Source organism: Juglans microcarpa x Juglans regia, chromosome 7S, assembly GCF_004785595.1.
Source record: "Juglans microcarpa x Juglans regia isolate MS1-56 chromosome 7S, Jm3101_v1.0, whole genome shotgun sequence".
Taxonomy (NCBI): domain Eukaryota; kingdom Viridiplantae; phylum Streptophyta; class Magnoliopsida; order Fagales; family Juglandaceae; genus Juglans; species Juglans microcarpa x Juglans regia.
Window position 1 is genome coordinate 12,658,504 of NC_054607.1, and position 10,961 is coordinate 12,669,464.

At 41.5% G+C, this 10,961-nt stretch overlaps 1 long non-coding RNA gene across 1 annotated transcript; it reads left to right on the plus strand.

Annotated features, from left to right (window-relative positions):
• Positions 1 to 205: 205 nt before the first annotated feature.
• LOC121241422 lies at positions 206 to 10,318 on the plus strand. The gene is made up of 2 exons (XR_005935719.1): positions 206 to 448; positions 10,260 to 10,318. It is a non-coding gene; the product is annotated as an uncharacterized LOC121241422 (long non-coding RNA).
• Positions 10,319 to 10,961: the final 643 nt, after the last annotated feature.

A 10,961-nucleotide genomic window follows, 5' to 3' on the forward strand; every position in this document is an offset into this window, starting at 1 on the left:
AATGTGAAACAAAGGCTGGATTTGGTGTGGAAGTGGGTATGGTTTTTTTTGCTCTGTTTTTAGAGCTTGAAACAGGGGTTGGCTTACGGTTTTACGTGGGGTTAGGCAAAGGTTGGTGGCTTCCATCGTTCAAGGGAAAAAACTCCCACGGGGTGGTTTCCGTTCGGCTGAACGCACACTGGCTTGGGTTTCGTGGCTGTAATGGTGGCTTCCATCGCGAAGGTTGGTGGTTATCTCGGGTTCACATCGGCAGCAACTAGTTCGTGGTGGGTTTCCAGGTGCCTTGTGACTTGGTGTGGAGAATACTAAAAAAAAAAAAAAAGAGGTAGGGAGCACTGATCTACAAGGTGAAGTGTATTCCTGGCATCGAAGGAGCGCATTGGAAAGGATGGTTACGTGCATGGGGGCAGCGGTTACCATGCAGTTGCCGTGCTTGATGTGGGTAGCTGTGGCGCCTCCAATCCCCTTATATAAATACATAGGGATCGAGACGCCAGGATGGTGACAACACGGTCACACATCCCAACGAAGTGCCAGTGTGTGTACATGCAACAGTATACAAATAAAATAACGCAGCGGATAGTCAACTAAGTACCAAAATTTATTTACAATCAAACATCAGTACAAATTTAAATAGCAGTTATACAGTCATCCATAAAAATATAATACAATAGTTTTCAAATAAACAAACGAGTGATCCCAGATCACTCCTCAGGCGGAGCCGTCTCCTCAGGCTCGCCCTCCTCCTCCTCATCTGCATCAAAATCTGTGTTACCACAAAATGGTATCGCAGGTAAGTATGACCTCAAATAACAACGTAATATAAAATGCATTAAATGCAACTAACATGCATGCACATGATGAAATATGCATTTTTCCACAAAACATCATTTTCTCCGAAAATGATAATTTTCCAACACACGCCAAAATCCCATTTTGGCCCAAAATATCCGTAAAACATTTTTCAAGAAAATGATTTACCCAAAATCCAACTCGCACTATTTTCCCAGAAAATAGTGCATTAATTCCAAATGCACCATGCATTATTTCCATATGCACCATGGCCTCCCCTATGGACCATCCGCACGTCCTGGCTTCGTAGCGGTGCTCAGTTTCGCGCCCAGCGCGTACATGGCCAAGCACCCACACTACGCAACGAGCGATGCCCAGTTCTGCGCCCAGCGCGTATGTGGCCAGACATCCTCTAGTTCCCGCCAGCAGAAGGACCACGGAGTCGGCACGAGACCATCTCGTCCGATCCCATTGTCGCCCGGCGACAATCCAGGGGACGTTACTCAGTATATTCCGCTCCCGAGTAACCAGATGAGCTCCACCGAGTTAATGCCCCATCTCGGCTTGGGGTCATGATACACACGCACCAAAAATCCATTCTCACATGAAAACTCAGTTTTCATAAACACATGAACATGAATGCAATACACGAAAACCCAGTTTTCTTTTACAAACATGATCATGCATGAAATAATGAAATGCACATGTACCAACACAATATCCAAACCAACAATTACCAATTCAATCAAATCCAACCAAACAACTCCAATCACAAATCCATCCGACCCCCGAACTCCTCGGACTCAGTCCGGCATGCCAAAAAAATACAGTGAAATGGGTTAGTGCAAAAATACATTTAAATTACGAAAGTTTTTTGGAGAAATACTTACAGTGCAATATAACAATTTTCGAAGGATCACGAAGTTGAAAAAGGCGACGTTTGAGCAACACCACAATGTAAAATACACTGTGGCCGTGGGTCACAAATACTAACTTTCAAATGGAGGCAAACGAAGACCCAAGATTGATAGGGTAGGGCCTAGGGAGGTCGGTGAAGCTAGTGATGGTGGAGGTTTGCCGTGGGTGGCGGCGAAATGGGCGGTAGAAGACCAAAATGCCCAAATCGGAAATGTAGATGGTGGAGCTTCACCGGTGGCGGATCGGAGGTGGGGTTGGGTCCAATGGGTTGCCAAGAGGTCGAGGATGATGTGGTAAGAAGATGGTGGCCAATGGTGGTGCGACGGCGGCGCAGCGGCGGAAAGAGTGCCGCGGCTTCAATGGGCTCGTGGTGGCTAACGGCGGCGCGAATGGAGCTAGAAACGGAGGTGTGGCGTCGCCGGTGGCTGGGGGAGCTGGGGAGCCGAGCGGTGTCGACCACCGCCGGCGCACGGCGGCGAGCTGGGGGAGAGGAAGAACGAACGGAGAGAGAGGGAGGGTCGCGCACGAGAAGGAAATCAGAGAGGAGAAAAAGAAAAGAAAAAAAAGAAAAGAAGAAAAGAAAAAGAAAAGGAAAAGAAAAATAGAGGAAAAAGAAATGAGGTCCAATCCTCATAACTTGGGTCACAAAAATAATCCAACGGAAACGATTTGAAAACCTCAAGTTAAATAAAATAATTTAAACGTAATGGTAAAGTCAAATTGAAATAATTAAATTCCACAGTAATTAATTAAATATGAAAAACAATTTAAATGCACAACAATAAATAAATATTAAGAAAGCACATAAAAATTAATTTTCACCAATTAAAATCATAAAAATAAACTCATTAAAAATCCAACCAATTTTAAAATATGAGAATAAAATTTAAATAAATAAAAATAATCTTTTAGTAAAAATACACTAAAATGAGGGGTGTTACATCCTCCCCCCTTAAATAAAATTTCGTCCTCGAAATTGGCACGGTCAACATTAAGACTAAGATAGGATAAGATTCAACTAAGAGTAGACTAAGAATATACCGCCAAAATAGTCCGGCAAAGCCACTCTATAAGCAACAAGCCCAACCTTCTCTACGATCTGAAAATGGCCAACATATCTTGGACTAAGCTTTTCTTTCTTACCAAAGCGCTTAACGCCTTTCATAGGAGAGACTTTAAGATAAACTCAATCACCTACTTCAAAGGATAAGTCTCTTCTTCTTGTATCTGCATAACTCTTCTGGCGATTTTGCGCTTCCGCCATTTTAGTCCTTATAAACTGAACTTGATCCTTCATTTCTTGAATTATCTCATGCCCAAACAATTTGCTCTCGCCAACTTTATCCCAACACAAGGGCGATCTACACTTCCTTCCATACAAAGCTTCATACGGGGCCATCTGAATGGAGGAATGAAAACTGTTATTATAAGATAACTCAATAAGCGGTAAGTGATTCTCCCAACTTCCTGGGAATTCCATGACACAAGACCGCAACATATCCTCCAGAGTCTGAATAGTACGCTCTGATTGGCCGTCTGTTTGGGGGTGATACGCCGAACTAAACTTCAATTACAAGTATCTTCTCAAAATTCAAGTCACCATTAATTCTTCAAATCAGCACAATTTGAACTCCTGACTACAACAAAAATACCACGCTTCTGCTGTGCACTCTGATATTCGCCACATGCATAAAACTTACATCCTCATGAAACTACACCATCGAGTACAAGGTGGCTCCATTCCTACTAACCAAAACTCTTATCACAATTTGGTAGAAAAAATACTCTCTCCCAAAACCATGAGTTATAACTCAAATTCCTCAATTAACTCCAGCTGCCTTGATCAAAATCAAATTCCATAAAATACACCCATGATCATTGACAGAAAATCAATATCAAACAACCTCAACATCTCAAATTGAAAATAAGCAACGTCAACCCAAAATACATTCATCTCCTCTAAGATAAGAAACATACTTTAAAAGACTCAATTCCAACCTAGCAAATCAAAATAGTGCCTAGAGACTTCTACCTAACAACCTAAACCCGAAAGCTCACCATCTACATTCTAAACATCATCTAATCTAACGGTGACTAAACTCACAACGGACCACCATTGACTTCACCAAAACATTAACAAAACCTCCTTGGTAACTCGCCCACCTATTTCTACTCCAATAAGCTAGTATTAACACAACTAGTTCCTTCAATAGCACATCACTATTAAACCTCAGGGCAAAACATACTGATCAAATCTTCAATCTACCAAAAGCCATTGCAAAGCACCCAAGGATCCTAATGCTTTATTACCCCCACATACTTGATCATATTATCCACTGTTGATGCCTAAGCTTCAACTTCGAAGATCTTTTCATACACCATACATGACATCCCATCAATCTCTTCAAGTTAAATAACAATGTCCTTCATTCAACCAACTAGATGCTCAAACTCCAAAAGAAAGTATAGCCTCAAAAATTTAAATTCCTAGGTAACCTCAAGTCACAATTAATTCCTGAAGATAATCACAATAACTATTCCCAACCATGATTCATTGAGTAACCCACTTCAATTGCACACTTTGATCGACTCACCAAAAACTCCAAGCCAAGGTCTATTGAATTACTACTATTGTGTTGTCTCCTCTTCCACACCAACCAAAACCACTTCTTCCAAACCAAATGAGACTAGGACCTATACTCTCCGAAATCCATAACCACTCACCACTACTATACATCAATCTTACGCACCCTTAGCCAAAACCAATAATCCTCCAAACGTGCAGGTGATCATCATTACCCTTTCCATCACTAAACCTATATCCTCGAAATCAATAAGAATCATTTCTTAAATCATCACCATTTATTATCCTTAAAATTGATATGGATTAAATCATTAACCTATCACTGTAACCTCAAGCTAAAAACAATTATTAACCGAACTAGATCAACATCTTCCATCTCCAAAGAAATTCTCCCTAAAAAAAATTCTCATATCAGTAACTTAACTCAGATCAATCCTATTTTAATTCAGCCATTCAACTCTGCAATTCTAAAACCTTAACCCAGATATAAATCATTTCCTGAAATCCTCAAGATCGATGAACTCAAATCTAAAACATTCGCCTTATAAAACTTGTAAATTCTAAAACCCCAAATATTATCAAATTGCTTATCGAGGTCGGCAAGATCAAAAACTTCTAATCTAAGTAATCTCTTAATTGCTTGTTGAACCTACCAGCTTAAATCCCATTAACTTATTTTCTAAAAAACTATAGGGCCACAAACCTTAGATGAACTTCTCATAAATCTAACATTGACATTCGTTGAACTTACAACCTCCTACCCCAAAGACTCATTACCTAAATTCTACGGAACCTAAATCCTCAATTATCCTAAGCAATTAAAAACTATTCCCCTCCTTAGCTGCAACTTGAGTACCTAATCCAAAGAGTTCACCCAGACCCTGATGTTCAAGCCTTGATATTAAAACAACCAATCACCAAGAGTTCAGGCCTACTATACCAATGTTTAAGCCTAACAATGGTCTTCTCAGTCGTACCATCTTCCTGTCATAACATAACCCTTAACCCGCCTTTCAATTTCGAACAAAACAAAATAAAGTAAAATTCCATAAAGAAAATAACATACGACAAAATGCATAAAACCAGTGAAGTAGTTCACCATAAAATAAATATAACAATAAAATAATCCGCCATAAAATAAAACCATTAAATTAAAATGACATACAAATAAATAAAAAAACAACAAAATTATTATACAATAAAATAAATAAACACCAAAATTATTATACAATAAAATAAATAAACAACAAAATTATTGTACAATGAAATAAATAAACAACAGAATTATTATACAATAAAATAAATAAAGCCAATAAAACCATACTCAACCAAAGGTAAACACTAATTAAAGCAATAAAATCAAATAAATCAAATAACATCAATTAACATAAAAATAAAATAGCAATAAACTCATAATATAAAATAAATAACTTAACTTACACCACTTAAACAAAAATTTTATTATTTTAAAATAATAATAAAAATAATTTTCTGGTACTATCCTAAGGGACATGTGGTTTTACCCAGAGCCGAACAGCTCTGATACCACCTGTGGCGCCCCCAATCCCCTTATATAAATACACAGGGATCGAGACGCCAGGATGGTGACAACACGGTCACACATCCCAACGAAGTGCCAGTGTGTGTACATGCAACAGTGTACAAATAAAATAACGCAGCGGATAGTCAACTAAGTACCAGAATTTATTTACAATCAAACATCAGTAAAAATTTAAATAGCAGTTATACAGTCATCCATAAAAATATAATACAATAGTTTTCAAATAAACAAACGAGTGATCCCAGATCACTCCTCAGGCAGAGCCGTCTCCTCAGGCTCGCCCTCCTCCTCCTCATCTGCATCAAAATCTGCGTTACCACAAAATGGTATCGCAGGTAAGTATGACCTCAAATAACAACGTAATATAAAATGCATTAAATGCAACTAACATGCATGTACATGATGAAATATGCATTTTTCCACAAAACATCATTTTCCTCGAAAATGATAATTTTCCAACACACGCCAAAATCCCATTTTGGCCCAAAATATCCGTAAAATATTTTTCCAGAAAATGATTTACCCAAAATTCAACTCGTACTATTTTCCTAGAAAATAGTGCATTATGTAACACCCCGTATTTTAGTGTATTTTTACTGAAGGAATTATTTTTATGTAATTAAAATAATTTCTCTTATTTTAAAATTGGTTGGATTTTAGTGAGTTTATTTCTATGATTTTTATTTGGTGAAAATTATTTTTATGTGCTTTCCAAATATTTATTTATTATTATGCATTTAAATTGCTTTTAATATTTAAATTAATTACCGTGGGATTTAATTATTTCAATTTGACTTTACCATTACGTTTAAATTATTTCATTTAACTTGTGGTTTTAAAATCGTTTCCGTTGGATCATTTTTGTGACCCAAGTTATGAGGATTGGACCTCATTTCTTTTCCCCTCTTTTTCTTTCCTCTCCTTTTCTTTTCCTCTTTTTTCTTTTCTCCTTATTCTTTTTCCTCTCCCGCGCGAACTCTCTCTCTCCTCTCCTCTCCTCTCCTCCGCCCGTTTCCCTCGTCCACTCCCAGCGCCGCCGTCCGCCGGCGGTGGTCGTCACCGCCCAGCCCATTTGACTCCCCAGCCGCCGGCCGTCCTACCCCACCAGTATCACCGCCGTTCGTGCCGCCGTTAGCCTCCACGAAGCCCACGAAACCCACGACGCCGCGGCACATTTTCCTCCATTGCGCCGCCGTCGCGCCACCTCCGGCCACCATCTTCCTACCACTTCATCCCCGGCCTCTTGGCAACCCATTGGACCCAACCCCAGCTCCGATCCGTCACCGGTGAAGCCCCACCAAGTCCATCTCCGATTTGCACTTTTTTGGCCTAAAACCGCCCTTGCGCCGCCACCCACGGCAAACCACCACCACCACTAGTTTCACCGACCTCCCTAGGCCCTACCCTATCAATCTTGGGTCTTCGTTTGTCCTCGTTGAAAAGTTGGTAATTGTGACCCACGGCCACAGTGTATTTTACACTGTGGTGTTGCTCAAACGTCGCTTTTTTCAACTTCGCGATCCTCGGAAAATTATTATATTGCACTGTAAGTATTTCTCCAAAGAACTTTCGTAATTTAAATGTATTTTTGCACTAACCCATTTCACTGTGTTTTTGGCATGCCGGACTGAGTCCGAGGAGTTCGGGGGTCGGATGGATTTGTGATTGGAGTTGTTTGGTTGGATTTGATTGGATTGGTATTTGTTGGTTTGGATGTTGTGTTGGTACATGTGCATTTCATCATTTCATGCATGATCATGTTTGTAAAAGAAAACTGGGTTTTCGTGTATTGCATTCATGTTCATGTGCTTTGAAAAGCTATAATTTTATGTGTTAATATTTTTGGTGCGTGTGTATCACGACCCCAAGCCGAGATGGGGCATTAACTCGGTGGAGCTCCTCTGGTTACTCGGGAGCGGAATATACTGAGTAACGTCCCCTGGATTGTCGCCGGGCGACAATGGAATCGGACGAGATGGTCTCGTGCCGACTCCGTGGTCCTTCTGCTGGCGGGGACTAGAGGATGTCTGGCCACGTACGCGCTGGGCGCGGAACTGGGCATCGCTCGTTGCGTAGTGTGAGTGCTCGGTCACGTACGCGCTGGGCGCGGAACTGAGCACCACTGCGAAGCCAGGACGTGCGGATGGTCCATAGGGGAGACCATGGTGCATATGGAAACAATGCATGGTGCATTTGGTATTAATGCACTATTTTCTGGGAAAATAGTGCGAGTTGATTTTTTGGGTAAATCATTTTCTGGGAAAATGTTTTACGGATAATTCGGACCAAAATGAGATTTTGGTGTGTGTTGGAAAATTTATCATTTTCGGAAAAATGATGTTTTGTGGAAAAATGCATGTTTTCATGTGCATGCATGTTAGTTGCATTTAATGCATTTTGTATTACGTCGTTGTTTGGGTTATACTTACCTGCGAGACCATTTTGTGGTGTCGCAGATTTTGATGCTGAGGAGGAGGAGGGCGAGCCTGAGGAGACGACTCCGCCTGAGGAGTGATCTGGGATCACTCGTTTGTAGCTTTTAAACTATTGTAAATTATTTATGGATGACTGTATAACTGCTATTTAAATCTTTACTGATGTTTGATTGTAATTAAATTCTGGTACTTAGTTGACTATCCGCTGCGTTATTTTATTTGAACACTGTTGCATTTACACACACTGGCACTTCGTTGGGATGTGTGATCGTGTTGTCACCATCCTGGCGTCTCGATCCCTGTGTATTTTTATAAGGGGGATTGGGGGCGCCACACATTAATTCGAAATGCACCATGCATTATTTCCATATGCACCATGGCCTCCCCTATGGACCATCCGCACGTCCTGGCTTCGTAGCGGTGCTCAGTTCCGCGCCCAGCACGTACATGGCCAAGCACCCACACTACGCAACGAGCGATGCCCAGTTCCGCGCCCAGCGCGTACGTGGCCAGACATCCTCTAGTCCCCGCCAGCAGAAGGACCACGGAGTCAGCACGAGACCATCTCGTCCGATCCCATTGTCGCCCGGCAACAATCCAGGGGACGTTACTCAGTATATTCCGCTCCCGAGTAACCAGATGAGCTCCACCGAGTTAATGCCACATCTCGGCTTGGGGTCGTGATACACACGCACCAAAAATCCATTTTCACATGAAAACCCAGTTTTCATAAACACATGAACATGAATGCAATACACGAAAACCCAATTTTCTTTTACAAACATGATCATGCATGAAATAATGAAATGCACATGTACCAACACAATATCCAAACCAACAATTACCAATCCAATCAAATCCAACCAAACAACTCCAATCACAAATCCATCCGACCCCGGAACTCCTCGGACTCAGTCCGGCATGCCAAAAAAATACAGTGAAATGGGTTAGTGCAAAAATATATTTAAATTACGAAAATTTTTTGGAGAAATACTTACAGTGCAATATAACAATTTCCGAAGGATCACGAAGTTGAAAAAGGCGACGTTTGAGCAACACCACAGTGTAAAATACACTGTGGCCGTGGGTCACAAATACCAACTTTCAAACAGAGGCAAACGAAGACCCAATATTGATAGGGTAGGGCCTAGGGAGGTCGGTGAAGCTAGTGATGGTGGAGGTTTGCCGTGGGTGGCGGCGAAATGGGCGGTAGAAGACCAAAATGCCCAAATCGGAAATGTAGATGGTGGAGCTTCACCGGTGGCGGATCGGAGGTGGGGTTGGGTCCAATGGGTTGCCAAGAGGTCGAGGATGATGTGGTAAGAAGATGGTGGCCAATGGTGGTGCGACGGCGGCACAGCGGCGGAAAGAGTGCCGCGGCTTCAATGGGCTCGTGGTGGCTAACGGCGGCGCGAATGGAGCTGGAAACGGAGGTGTGGCGTCGCCGGTGGCTGGGGGAGCTGGGGAGCCGAGCGGTGTCGACCACCGCCGGCGCACGGCGGCGAGCTGGGGGAGAGGAAGAACGGACGGAGAGAGAGGGAGGGTCGCGCACGGGAAGGAAATCAGAGAGGAGAAAAAGAAAAGAAAAAAAAGAAAAGAAGAAAAGAAAAAGAAAAGGAAAAGAAAAATAGAGGGAAAAGAAATGAGGTCCAATCCTCATAACTTGGGTCACAAAAATAATCCAACGGAAACGATTTCAAAACCTCAAATTAAATAAAATAATTTAAACGTAATGGTAAAGTCAAATTGAAATAATTAAAACCCACAGTAATTAATTAAATATGAAAAATAATTTAAATGCACAACAATAAATAAATATTAAGAAAGCACATAAAAATTAATTTTCACCAATTAAAATCATAGAAATAAACTCATTAAAGATCCAACCAATTTTAAAATACGAGAATAAAATTTAAATAAATAAAAATAATCCTTTAGTAAAAATACACTAAAATGCGAGGTGTTACAGTAGCTTCTTGTACATGGGCAGGAATGGATGAGTGATAAGAGAAACGGTTGGGAGAAAAATAAATAAATAAATAAATAATTCAATGCTAGCTTCGTGCTAGACCCGGGTGTTACGCCACCACCCCAACTCACGAAAACCACCACGGGCAACACCACCACACATCACCCTTCCCACGGAAAACCCGGCCGTTTATTTCCCTAGTTTTCCACACTCGAAACAGAGCCACCCCCTTACAGCCACTCCTCAACTCCTTCTCGATGCCACCAACCTGGGCAAGGTTACACAGAAACCGCCAGCGAAAAAACTTTCCTTCACCCCCAGTCTGCCGCACGCCGCTTTGTCCCCCATGGTGAGCTACCTCTCCCTACCTCATGCCAAACTCCCTTCCTCCTGCTCATCTCTCTCTTTGCCTCTCTTGCTCTCGCTGCCCAGCGTGGCAACCTCGCCGCAGCACGCCCTCTGCACTCCAGCCGCACCACCACAGTTCCTCCAGCCTAGCCCATAACACCTTGCCCCTCCACGCATATCTCAGTTTCAGTTGTAAGTCCACGCCGCCACACTTCAATTCATTTGTTTTTCATGTTTGCTGACTTAAAGAGTTATATACATATATATATATATATATATTGGGTAATTCTGTAACCTAATAGAATAGAAATTATTACTATTATGCCCTTTATCATGTTTTCAAATGATAAAGTA